The sequence below is a fragment of the Erithacus rubecula genome, assembly GCF_903797595.1.
Source record: "Erithacus rubecula genome assembly, chromosome: 3".
Lineage (NCBI taxonomy): Eukaryota > Metazoa > Chordata > Aves > Passeriformes > Muscicapidae > Erithacus > Erithacus rubecula.
The window spans coordinates 107,994,214-108,006,358 of NC_136689.1; positions in this window are offsets into that span (position 1 = coordinate 107,994,214).

The following is a 12,145-nucleotide window of genomic DNA, read 5'->3' on the forward strand; positions in this document are numbered from 1 at the left end:
ACACTAATGTTTTCTATTCAGAGAGGTGGCATGAATTATATTGAATTTCTGTGCTAAGGGTGCCATAAAACATATTACAAAATAAGTCAAATTGAGCTAATTTCTCAGCTTCATACATGTGGTTGTTTAAAAAAGTAATGATTAAAAATGGTCATTTAAGTGTGTGGTAAGAATCACACCCTTGCAGACTGTGGATACAATTTAGTAGTGTGGTGAACCTTCTCAAGTTAGAAGTAAAATGTTAAAACATTGAAGAAGTGTTAAAAAACTCATATAAAAATATCTTCTCTTGTTACTTTGAGTCAGAAAATGTTGCAAATTTTATGAAAGTTTGTAGTTCAGATTTTAGCCTAGTAAAAAAGCTGAAATGTAAAAAGTTTACAGAGATTGAGCAGGGAAAAAAACCACACTGTATACAGAATTAAAAAAAATTTAGAAGTCTCTAATGTTTTCTTATAAACCATTATGTGAAGTCTGAATAGTCTGGAAAATTAGCCCTTTGTATGTAGTTGACTTGGATCCAAATCCTGAGTCTTGGGAAAAGCCTTAAGAAAGAATTTGTTTTGAGAACCTGTGTGCTGTAAGTGAGAGCTGGGGAGCATTTCTGGGAACCTAACAGAGACACTGATGAATTCAGTTGCAAATGTCTTTCCAAAAGGAAGACTGATTTGACATGATGAATCCCAAAACCTACTAATTTGGACTTCTCTTTGTGATTTTAACTTTTTTTTTGTTCTCACAGAGGGAAATAAGATACCTCATTTGTAAACAAAATTGCTCTGCTGTTTCTGTTAAAGAGGAAGAATACATGGGGTGTTTCAGAAGTTGTCAGTATATTCAAACCTATTCCTGCTGATAATGGAGAAATATTACATACTACAAAAGTTCTGTTTCACACATGAAATTCTTCAAAGAATATTAGGGTTGGAATTGACTATTTCTAGCTGCTTTTCTTCTCTTTCCCTTTTTAATGTGATGCTCATTTTTAAAAGAAATTTGGTATTGTCATAAAAAACCCAACAAACACAACAAACTTGAATTTTGAAAAAGTTTTCAAATCTATTTTCCAGTATCAGGCAGAGGAAGCAAAGAATCAGCAGAGGACTTCAATTTTCCTGTGAACAGCACTTTATGATTTGGAACAAGCAGTTGTTAATTCAGGAAGATGGAATGAAAAGTTAAAACTTAGGTATATTGGTGTAAGAAATAGTCTAAATACCCAGAAAAGTAAATTTTGTTGCTATATTATTTCCTTATAAAGTTTAATCAGCCTTTTTCAAATTCAGGAGACAATTCAGTAACTGTATTATCCAGTACAGTAACTTGAAAAGCTCCATTCAGCTTTATGGATTTAGTATATTGTTCAAAATGGAATTCAGTCTTAAATAATAAAAAGAAATAATTCTCCTCAGAGTTTAAGTTGATCATCTAAAAAAGTCATCCAACATTTTATGCTGAGTTTTATTTTCCATTTCTTATGGCCTGTGAAGGGTGTCTGTATTGACTTCAAGTGAACTCACTTACCTGACATTTGCAGCCACACTTAGACAGTTGTAGTTACTAAAGTGTAGCCTGCAGTATTGCTTTTGGAAATGTGCAGAGATGAATTAATGAAGACTGGGAAAGCCACCACTAAGCAATAAACTACATGTATTTACCCACACACACCCCTTGCATGTATTTATGTTTGCACATATGTGTGGGATTTTGCACACAGGTGTCCAAATGCATATTTATTGGTTCATGCACATATTGGCCTACTTACCTGCATTTCTACACTCACATACTTCTGCACACACATGTTTATGTGAATGATTGTCAATTTGTACACACACACCTGAAGAGAAACCAGGAGGTAAGAATAAAGATGCTTATTAGGTAATCTGACAAGTGACCAAGGAATTTCAACACATGGGAATTGCTGGAAGTCAAAGGTTAAAATTTGATGGCAAATAATAGAGGTAAAAGTGACACTGAGCACTATGCAACTCCTATTCTGTGAGCTACCTGTAAAGGGAATCAGGGTAACTTAGTCAAATCAATACATGAAGAAGAGGTTAGTCCTTAGAAGCATTTTAAAAAAGCTATGGCAGGACATGATTATCTGCTGAAAGGAAGTGATGATTCAAGAAACAGAATAAAATACAATAAAGCTTTAGGCACCTGTTCTGGCTGAATAGGAATACAGAAAATGTTGTTTTTAATAGTCTTACAAAAAAAAAAAAACTCAGCAAGATTTAGTCACATCCTGCAGCTGAGGAGTTATAAGAATCAACAAAAGATGCCTGGAATTACATGCCTGACAAGCAATACAACAGTTAATAGCATCTATAGTCTTAACTGTTCCATTGATAAATATGAGGGCTGGATTGGGGTGAGATGGAAGGAATTAAGAGCTTTGTTTACTGAAATTGTACATAAGCTAAGAACTAGACACCTTGGAGAAAGTATTGGAAAAAAATAATCCAGAATTTTGGTTAGGTTATTATTAGTACACTGGAATTGACCTTCAGCTATAGAATCTGCACAGAAATTGAAAATTACAAAATAAATGTTATATATCTTATTACCCTAAAGGGAAAATGCATGAAAAAAATGAATGGGTGATCTCATTGAGGTAAGGAAAAATAGGAAGGATTAAGAGAAAAGGAAAATCAAGGAGAGAAATGAGATAAGAAAACAATTAAACTAAGGAAGCAGAAGGGATATAAAATAAGTGGACTATGGAAATGTCAAATAAGTGATTCAATCAGCATTTTCCAGTGTTATATGAGTAACACTGGTGTCATTCTGTAGAGAAATACAGAGGTAAAATAAAACTTGAGGACCTGATGGATTTTGTGTAGCGTGTAAATTGTGAAGTGAAAAACTAGTTTTAGATCATATGTTTCCCTGGGCTGCAATCCACCTAAACAGTGGAATCATGTGAAAAACACTATGAAATACAGCAAGGATAAAAATGTGTAAAAATGTGCTTTTAAAGTCAATATAGGCAGAAGGGTTATGAAAGAATGACACATGAAAGAGAAACAGTGAAATATGAAAGTAAGAAAAAGTATAATTGCAGTAGCATCAACAGAAACTTTTTTGATGATGTTTTTGTCATCAAACACTGAAGTATTACATTTCATGGTTTATAGAAAGGATGTTATCTTACAGCTTAAATGTTTCCTATAAATTATTTCAGTGTATATATCATGGGAAAAGAGGCAGGAAATTAAAAAAGTGTATTATTGGACTTATATGTCAGTGATAGTAGCCCAACTGGAAGTCTTATAGATGTGAGCTTGGGAAAGGGTGGAAAAGGTGGGTGAATGTGACAATGTTGTGGAAGCAGATAGGCTGTTAAGTGTGGGTGGAGGTAGAAGGTAGAAGCTCTCATTTTGTAGAGTTATGGCAGGTGAGAAAAAGTTAGGCAGAGGCTAATAGTAGAAAGTAATGTAATAACAAATTGTGAAAACTGGAATTGGGGTGTTTAAAAAAAATAAGTAATAAAAAATTCAGAGGACTGATATATGATACACCTTAAAAATGCTTACAGAATATTGAAGAGCTGCTCAGATGGGGCCATTAAAAAAAAAAATAAAAAAATTAAGAGGTAGGAAAAAGAGGGTAGGGGAAAATAGCCTGTTTGCAGAACTGAAAAGTTTTACAACTGTTTTTCTGTGATTTAGTTTTACTTTACAAGAAATGTGAAATTACAATTTTGAGGGATTTTTTTTCAGATTAATTGCTGTGTGTTATATGTGTTGTCAATCTCTGAAAGTAATGACCCTTGGTATGAAAAGAAATTCCAAAATTCCCATGATTATTGACTTGTGGTAGAGCAAGAGTCAATTTCTGTGGAAAGGCAATAAACTCAGTTTTCATGACCATTGTGTTATGTAATTGAAAAGCTATTTCTACAGAGAGAAAGCACATAGATGTAACATTTATGTTCATCTAGTGATTTTGTCTTTATTTACTTCCAAGCAAACAACAATCATATGTCTGTATATGTTTAAGTAACTTTAAAAAGTAGTTCAAAAGTTTACCAGGCTGGGTTTACCTGCTGCTGAGGACCACATGTAATATTAATAGGTGGAAAATAATTGGCATTTATATATTTTGTCTATGGATTGTGCTTTTGAAAGTGTCTAAAGAGTGGTTTTCCTAAAGTGTGTGTGTCAAACCTCTGCTTTTTGGGCATTACAGGAGCATTCCAAATGTCCTGTACTTGGAAATAAGCACAATTTTCACTGTAATTAAACCAAAGCAAAATACAGCTTTGAATCTCATTGAAACAATGGATATTTTCCCCCCTTTTAATTTTGTTTTGACCACACTAACCGTTGACAAATAATTACAGAATAATGTTCTCACTACTTATAAAACGTGTAGGCCTTTTAATTACTTTTCTGTTGATAAACTGAACACAGAGGAGAGATTAAATTAAACCCATTGATTAGAAATGTAGTAAGTCTAGCCTTTTGGTAGCCTTCTATTTAGGCTACCTTCTATTTAGGTTGCCTTGATAATCTTGCTTCTCTTCAATGTCAGAGGATTTAAGTGGCACTTGACAAGAAAAAGTATTGGGAACAGAGTAGCTACAAACCAGAGAGAGCATGAAGAATGGAGAGTGTTTGAGGATAAAATGTGTTGAAGAGGATCAGAGAGTTGTAAGGACAGTAAGGTTACCGAAGGTGACTGCTAAAATGGTATCTTCAGAGGCTTTCTGTTATTACTGTCATTTATTCTTGTGGTGGGTGTCCCCTAAAAGTCATCCTTAAATAAACTGGATTTAGCCTGCAGCCTAATGAGTTATGTTGATGGCTTTTTTTCCAAATAATTATTTATCTATCTATCTATCTATCTATCTATCTATCTATCTATCTATCTATCTATCTATCTATCTATCTATCTATCTATCTAATCTCAGTATCAAGGTAGGAACTGACAGTTTGGCATGAGAAGCCACCATTACCTCATATAAATGAGGATGTTCACTGACTAGCAAGGTACTAGTCATGTCTATATCTGCTCAGTCAGAGACTTTCATGTTTCAAAGGCACCTATGCCTACCCAGGGTGGATTATTGCTGCAGCAAACAGCCTCATTACCAAGAAAGCTACAAGTCAGTACTGCTTAAGAGAGGTAGCCAAAGCAGAATTTGTGTCTAGTAGAGTTTCCAGTGAATATGTAGAGGAAATCAATTCTAGACATGCTCCAGGCTTTCAGAAATTTGAGAAGACAATCCCTGATTGAAAGGCCTACAAAATCACCCTGGTTCTATTTCTCTGACAGTTGAATGAATTACAAAGAATATTCTTTAGCTAAAAAGGACTTACCAGGTATTAAAAAATATTGTTTCTATGTGCCTTCAAATGTAATGAATGGATTTTGTTAGAATACAGCAATGATCTTTATCTTGAGAATTATGCTTGAGTGACTTCTTCTTATGGTGCCTCTACATCAGAGTATTAGCTGAGACAAGTTGTGCACAGATGCAAGGAATCTTTTAGTCATTTTTACTATTTTTTCCTCTACTTTTTACATGAGACTGGGGCAGTCTCAGAGCACACAAATTAGATTTATTTTCAGATGGCTGTCGGACATGCTCCAGAACAGTGTCTGTGTGGCTGGAATTACTAATGTTCAACTTCCCAAACTGGTTTAGAAACCTTCAAGAAAAAATGCTGGAGATGTGTATAATATTAATATGGGGGTATACTTAACTACTGTTTAAATCTGTGAAGTGACAACTTTGTGAAGAGATGTCTCCATTAGTTGTGTGTGCTGGAATGTGCCCTAGCACACAGCAGATAAACGTGAAATTCAGGTGTTTTCATAGTGTAGTAAGGAGGATCACACCCACCAGTGTGAGCAGACTGGTCTTGTTGATCTGCTGCTGCAGCTGAGGAAAAGGCTGCATTCCCATGAACTCTCCACTCTCCACTGCTCTAGATATCAATCTTCCTACTTGCTTATGCCTGGAGCTGGGATTTATCTTCAGACTTGGACCATTTCAGAGTGACTCCTAAGGAAGTATTCCTATATTTACTTTCATGAACAAACTAATAGGACTAAAAATAATGTTCAGTCCTGTTATAACAGAAGTCTTCTAGACATCTCCACTAGCAATGAATGAGTTGTGACTGTTCGGGGTTGAGTGCTTTTCTGTTACTGTGTCAATTGTAAGAATTTTTCCCATTATCATGCCAATGGAGCTGGCCAGGCTACACCCAGGGTCCCTGATGAGTCCAGACAAAGGGGGTGGGTGGGGACGGCCCCCGGAGGGGCCTCTGAGGCTTCCGGGAGGGCACTCGCGTTTCCGGCGAGCCGGGAGGAGGACGCCTGGGATCGTTCAGCCACGCGGCCGAGCACAGCAGAGCCAGACCCTCTGCGATCACCTGCCCTGCATCTGCCCCGTTCCAGCCTCCTGCCTCTGCGGACACAGCTGATCACCCAGACACACACGGTGAGCGAGGAGCCGCCGCCCTCGGTGAGGGTGAGCCCGTTCCCGCCCGAGACCGGCGTGGCCGCTGCTGCCCCTCCCCCCTCCCTCCTGCCTTCGTTCCCGTCTGCCCTCTGGCAAATCCGGGCTCTGGACTAAGCACAGAGACAGCGTGCTTGCATCTAAAGGGACTGACACCGAGTTACCTATTTTGTTCTGTTAGCAATTTTAACTGTTATTGTTTTCTTTTTGTATAGTTAGATATATTAGTAAAAGAGCTGTTATTCCCACCCCCCCTTATCTCTGCCTCAGAGTCCTTGATTCAAACAATCGTAATACTTGGGGGAGGGGAGTGGAACCAAAGTCTCTATTCCAAAAAGGGAAACTTCTGCCCCTACTGGCAGACACCTGTCCTTTCAAACCAGGACAGATTTTGGCGCCCAACGTGGGGCAGAGGGCACTGAGTTGAGAGTTAAGACAGGAATAACAGCTCTCTTAACTGGCAATATGTTGTCTGGTTTAATCTGGTTTGTGTTCCATGTGGTCACAGCCATCTCCCTCCCATTTGTAAGCCCTTTTTTGAATTTGGGCCCCCTCACCAAGGTTGATGTGGCTATTGTCCGATTGATTTGGTGGATTGATTATGTCAGGAATTCATGGGTTTTTAATTTTTTCTGGGAAGCGGTTGCATGGATCCGGAGCTATCGTACTCTAACTGCATGTTTCTGGGGCTATTTCAGTAATGGTACTTACTGTGAGGTAACGAGTGCAAGGGAAATTTTTCCCAACCCATCACCCAGTTTTTTGAGGCTACCCCACTGGTTCTCCAGGATTTCAGATCTGTTTTAATTGCCACTGTTATTATACAGTGGCTGGTGTTGCTGATTGGCCTGTTTTACTTAGCATTCAGAAACAAGGGAATATTGGCTTGTATGACAACTCTGATACCTGCCCCAGGGACTAGGCATGATGCCCCACAGCCCACTGCAGAAATGAGCCATCCAGAGTGGGTGGGGGCTCTAGTGAAGGATATAGGCCAAATGCTGAAAGAGCATAGCCAGATGATGAAGGAGTATTTTTCTCCAGCTGGTGAGAAACCCTCCCTCTGCCCTAAAGAGGGAGAGTCAGATGGTGCTGCAGTGGAACCCGTAGATGTCGTATCTGTCCAGGTTCCAGCTGGATCACAGGAGCAGCCACAGCCAGCAGCAGTTGCTCCTGTGGAAACTAGGAAATCTAAGATTAAAACGAGGCACTTAGATAATGGGGATCAGCAAGGAGGGTCCTCACAACCAGCAAGGGAGCCAGAGGTTGAGATTGTCACCGAGTCCCTCTCATATGATAGTCTCCATAACCTGCGTAAAGACATTGCTCGGTGGGGCCGTGAGCCTTTTACAACTTAGTTACTCCGGGTCTGGGACCTTACAGGAACAGGTGTTCAACTGGATGGAACTGAGGCCAGGAATTTGGGATCCTTGGCCCAGGATTCAGGTGTGGACCAGATATTCGTAAGGGAGCAAGGCCTCCTTTCCCTCTGGGACTGGCTTTTAATGAGTGTGAGAGAGAAGTTTGTCCACAGAGAGAGAATGCAGGAGCACCACCGTAGGATGCGCTGGCAGACCCTTGAGGAAGGGATCCAGCAGCTGAGAGAGACAGCAGTATTAGAGGTACTCTTTGGGAGGGATGGATAGCATGACAATGACCCTGACAAGGTCAAGTGCACAGGGCAGATGTTATGGAATCTGGCAACCTTGGGTCCATCTCAATATACCACCTACATAGCAATGATTAATGCCGATAACAGTCCAGAGACAGTGTGTTCTGTTGCCAACAAACTCAGAAATTTCGAGAGCATGATGAATGGCCCAATGCAGGCTAATGTCTCTGCCGTGGCCAGGGACCTCCAACAGGTCGAAGATAGGATGAGGGATATGAGGGAGGAGATGATAGAGAGAATTGAGGAGGTGAGGAAGATCAGCGTAGCACCAGTACGAGTCACAGGCCCCCAAGTCAGAGCTTCACGTCCCCCAGCTAGGGAGAGAGGGTACACCTCACGAGCTGACCTGTGGTTTTTCCTGCGAGACCATGGGGAAGACATGGGAAAATGGGATGGGAAACCCACTTCTGTCCTGGCAGCACGGGTGCGTCAGCTCAGGGAGGGAAATGCTAACCGAGGGAGCCACACTAAAATGAAGGTAGCCTCAACCTCCCACAAGCAAGGTGCAGGGTATTACAGCAAGGAGGATGTTCTGTCAGATCCCCTGGAAGGAACCTCCACTATGTATGCCCAGGAAAAAAATAATAACCAGGGCTAGAGGGGCCCTGCCTCTAGCCAGGGAGAGGCATGGGATGACAGGATCTATTGGATAGTGTGGGTGCGATGGCCTGGCACGTCAAAGCCACAGAAACATAAAGTGTTAGTTGATACTGGTTCACAATGCACCCTGATACCATCAGAACATGTGGGGAAGGTACCTGTTTCCATTGTTGGGGTGATGGGGGATCACAGGAATTCACTTTGCTGGAAGCTGAGATTAGCCTGACAGGGAAGGGGTGGCAGAAACATCCAATTGTAACTGGCCCAGGGGCACCGTGCATTCTAGGCATAGACTTCCTCAGGAACGGCTACTACAAAAACCCAAAGAGGTTCAAGTGGGCTTTTGGAATAGCTGCTGTAGAGACAGAGAGCATTAAGCAGTTGAACACCTTGCCTGGACTGTCAGAAAACCCCTCTGCAGTAGGACTCCTGAAAGTGACTGAGCAACAGGTGCCAATTGCCACCATGACCGTGCACCGCCGGCAGTACCGGACAAATCAAGATGCTGTGATCCCCATCCACAAAATGATCCGTGATCTAGAGAGCCAAGGGGTGGTCAGCAAGAGCCACTCACCCTTCAACAGTCCTATCTGGCCTGTGCAGAAATCTGATGGAGAATGGAGACTGACTGTGGACTATCGGGCATTGAATGAAGTGACTCCACCGCTGAGCGCTGCCGTGCCGGACATGCTGGAACTCCAGTACGAGCTGGAGTCCAAGGCAGCAAGGTGGTATGCCACCATTGACATTGCAAATGCATTCTTCTCCATTCCTTTGACATCAGAGTGCAGGCCTCAGTTTGCTTTCACCTGGAGGGGCGTGCAGTACACCTGGAACCGACTGCCCCAGGGGTGGAAGCACAGCCCCACCATCTGCCACGGACTGATCCAGGCTGCACTGGAAAAGGGTGAGGCTCCAGAACATTTGCAGTACATCGATGACATCATTGTGTGGGGGAACACAGCAATGGAGGTGTTTGAGAAAGGAGAGATCATCCAGATTTTACTGGGAGCCGGTTTCGCCATTAAAAAGAACAAAGTCAAAGGACCTGCCCGAGAGATCCAGTTCCTGGGAGTGAAGTGGCAGGATGGACGGCGCCAGATCCCCACTGAAGTCATCAATAAGATCACTGCAATGTCCCCATCAACAAGCAAGAAGGAGACACAAGCTTTTCTAGGTGCTATCAGCTTTTGGAGAATGCACGTCCCTGAGTACAGCCAGATTGTGAGCTCTCTCTACCAGGTCACTCGCAAGAAGAACGATTTCCATTGGGGCCCTGAACAACAGCAAGCTTTTGCCCAGATCAAACAGGAAATCGCTCATGCAGTGGCCCTTGGCCCAGTCAGGACAGGACCAGAGGTAAAGAATGTGCTCTACTCTGCAGCTGGGAACCATGGTCTGTCCTGGAGCCTTTGGCAGAAGGTGCCTGGTGAGACCCGAGGCCGACCCCTGGGATTCTGGAGCAGAAGCTACAAAGGATCTGAAGCCAACTACACTCCCACAGAGAAGGAAATCTTGGCTGCCTATGAGGGAGTTCAAGCTGCCTCAGAGGTGATTGGCACAGAAGCACAACTTCTCCTGGCACCCCGACTGCCAGTGCTGGGGTGGATGTTCAAAGGAAAGGTTCCCTCTACTCACCACGCCACCGACGCCACATGGAGCAAGTGGATTGCCCTCATCACACAGCGCGCCCGTATTGGTAACCCAAATCGCCCTGGGATTTTGGAGATAATTACGAACTGGCCAGAAGGTGAAGATTTTGGTCTCGCTGACGAAGAGGAGCAGAAGCAAGTGACTCGGGCTGAAGAAGCTCCACCGTACAACCAGCTGCCAGCAGATGAAACACGCTACGCCCTTTTCACCGACGGTTCCTGCCGCATTGTGGGGATGAACCGGAATTGGAAAGCTGCCGTATGGAGCCCCACACGACAGGTTGCACAAGCTACCAAAGGAGAAGGTGGATCGAGTCAACTTGCTGAACTCAAAGCTGTTCAGCTGGCCTTGGACATTGCTGAGAGAGAGAAATGGCCAAATCTCTACCTTTACACTGATTCGTGGATGGTAGCCAACGCTCTGTGGGGTTGGCTGGAAAGGTGGAAAAAGGCTGACTGGCAACGTAGAGGAAAACCAATCTGGGCTGCTGATGAGTGGAAAGACATTGCCACTCGGGTAGAGAAGCTACCCGTGAAAGTCCGTCATGTGGATGCCCATGTTCCCAAGAGTCGGGCTAATGAAGAACACAGGCACAACAAGCAGGTAGATCAGGCTGCACAGATAGAAGTCTCAAAGATAGACTTAGATTGGGAACACAAGGGAGAACTGTTCCTGGCTCGATGGGCCCACGATGCCTCAGGCCATCAGGGCAGAGACGCCACCTATAAGTGGGCACGAGACCGAGGGGTAGATCTAACCATGGACAGCATCTCTCAGGTTATTCATGACTGTGACACGTGCGCTGCCATCAAACAGGCCAAGCGGGTGAAGCCCCTCTGGTATGGGGGGCGATGGTCCAAATATAAGTACGGAGAGGCCTGGCAGATTGACTATATCACACTGCCTCAGACCCGCCAGGGCAAGCGCTACGTGCTGACCATGGTAGAAGCCACCACCGGATGGTTGGAGACCTACGCTGTGCCCCACGCCACTGCTCGGAGCACCATCCTGGGCCTGGAAAAACAAGTCCTCTGGAGACATGGTACCCCTGAAAGAATTGAGTCAGACAATGGGACTCATTTCAAAAATAGCCTTATAAACACCTGGGCTAAAGAACATGGCATCGAGTGGGTGTACCATATTCCCTACCATGCACCAGCGGCTGGGAAAGTCGAACGGTGCAATGGTCTGCTTAAAACCACCTTAAAGGCACTGGGTGGGGGGACTTTCAAGAACTGGGAGATCAATCTACCAAAGGCCACATGGTTAGTGAATACCTGAGGTTCCACTAACCAAGCAGGCCCTGCCCAGTCAGAGCCCTTGGGAGCAGCAGATGGAGATAAGGTTCCAGTGGTACACCTGAGAGGCATGTTAGGAAAAACTGTCTGGGTGAACTCTGCTTCCAGCAAAGACAATCCTGTTCGTGGGGTGGTTTTCGCTCAAGGACCAGGTTGCACTTGGTGGGTGATGCAAAAGGATGGAGAGACCCGATGCATACCCCAAGGGGACCTTGTTCTAGGGTGAACTATATATGATACTGTGCCCGTAACTACATGTATGTATATAATTTAAAGGTTTCAATATGATGTAGCATGATGGCATGGAAAAATTCGGGGTGGATAATGTTGGGGGTTGAGTGTTTTTCTGTTACTGTGTCAGTTGTAAGAATTTTTCCCATTATCATGCCAATGGAGCTGGCCAGGCTACACCCAGGGTCCCTGATGGGTCCAGACAAAGGGGGTGGG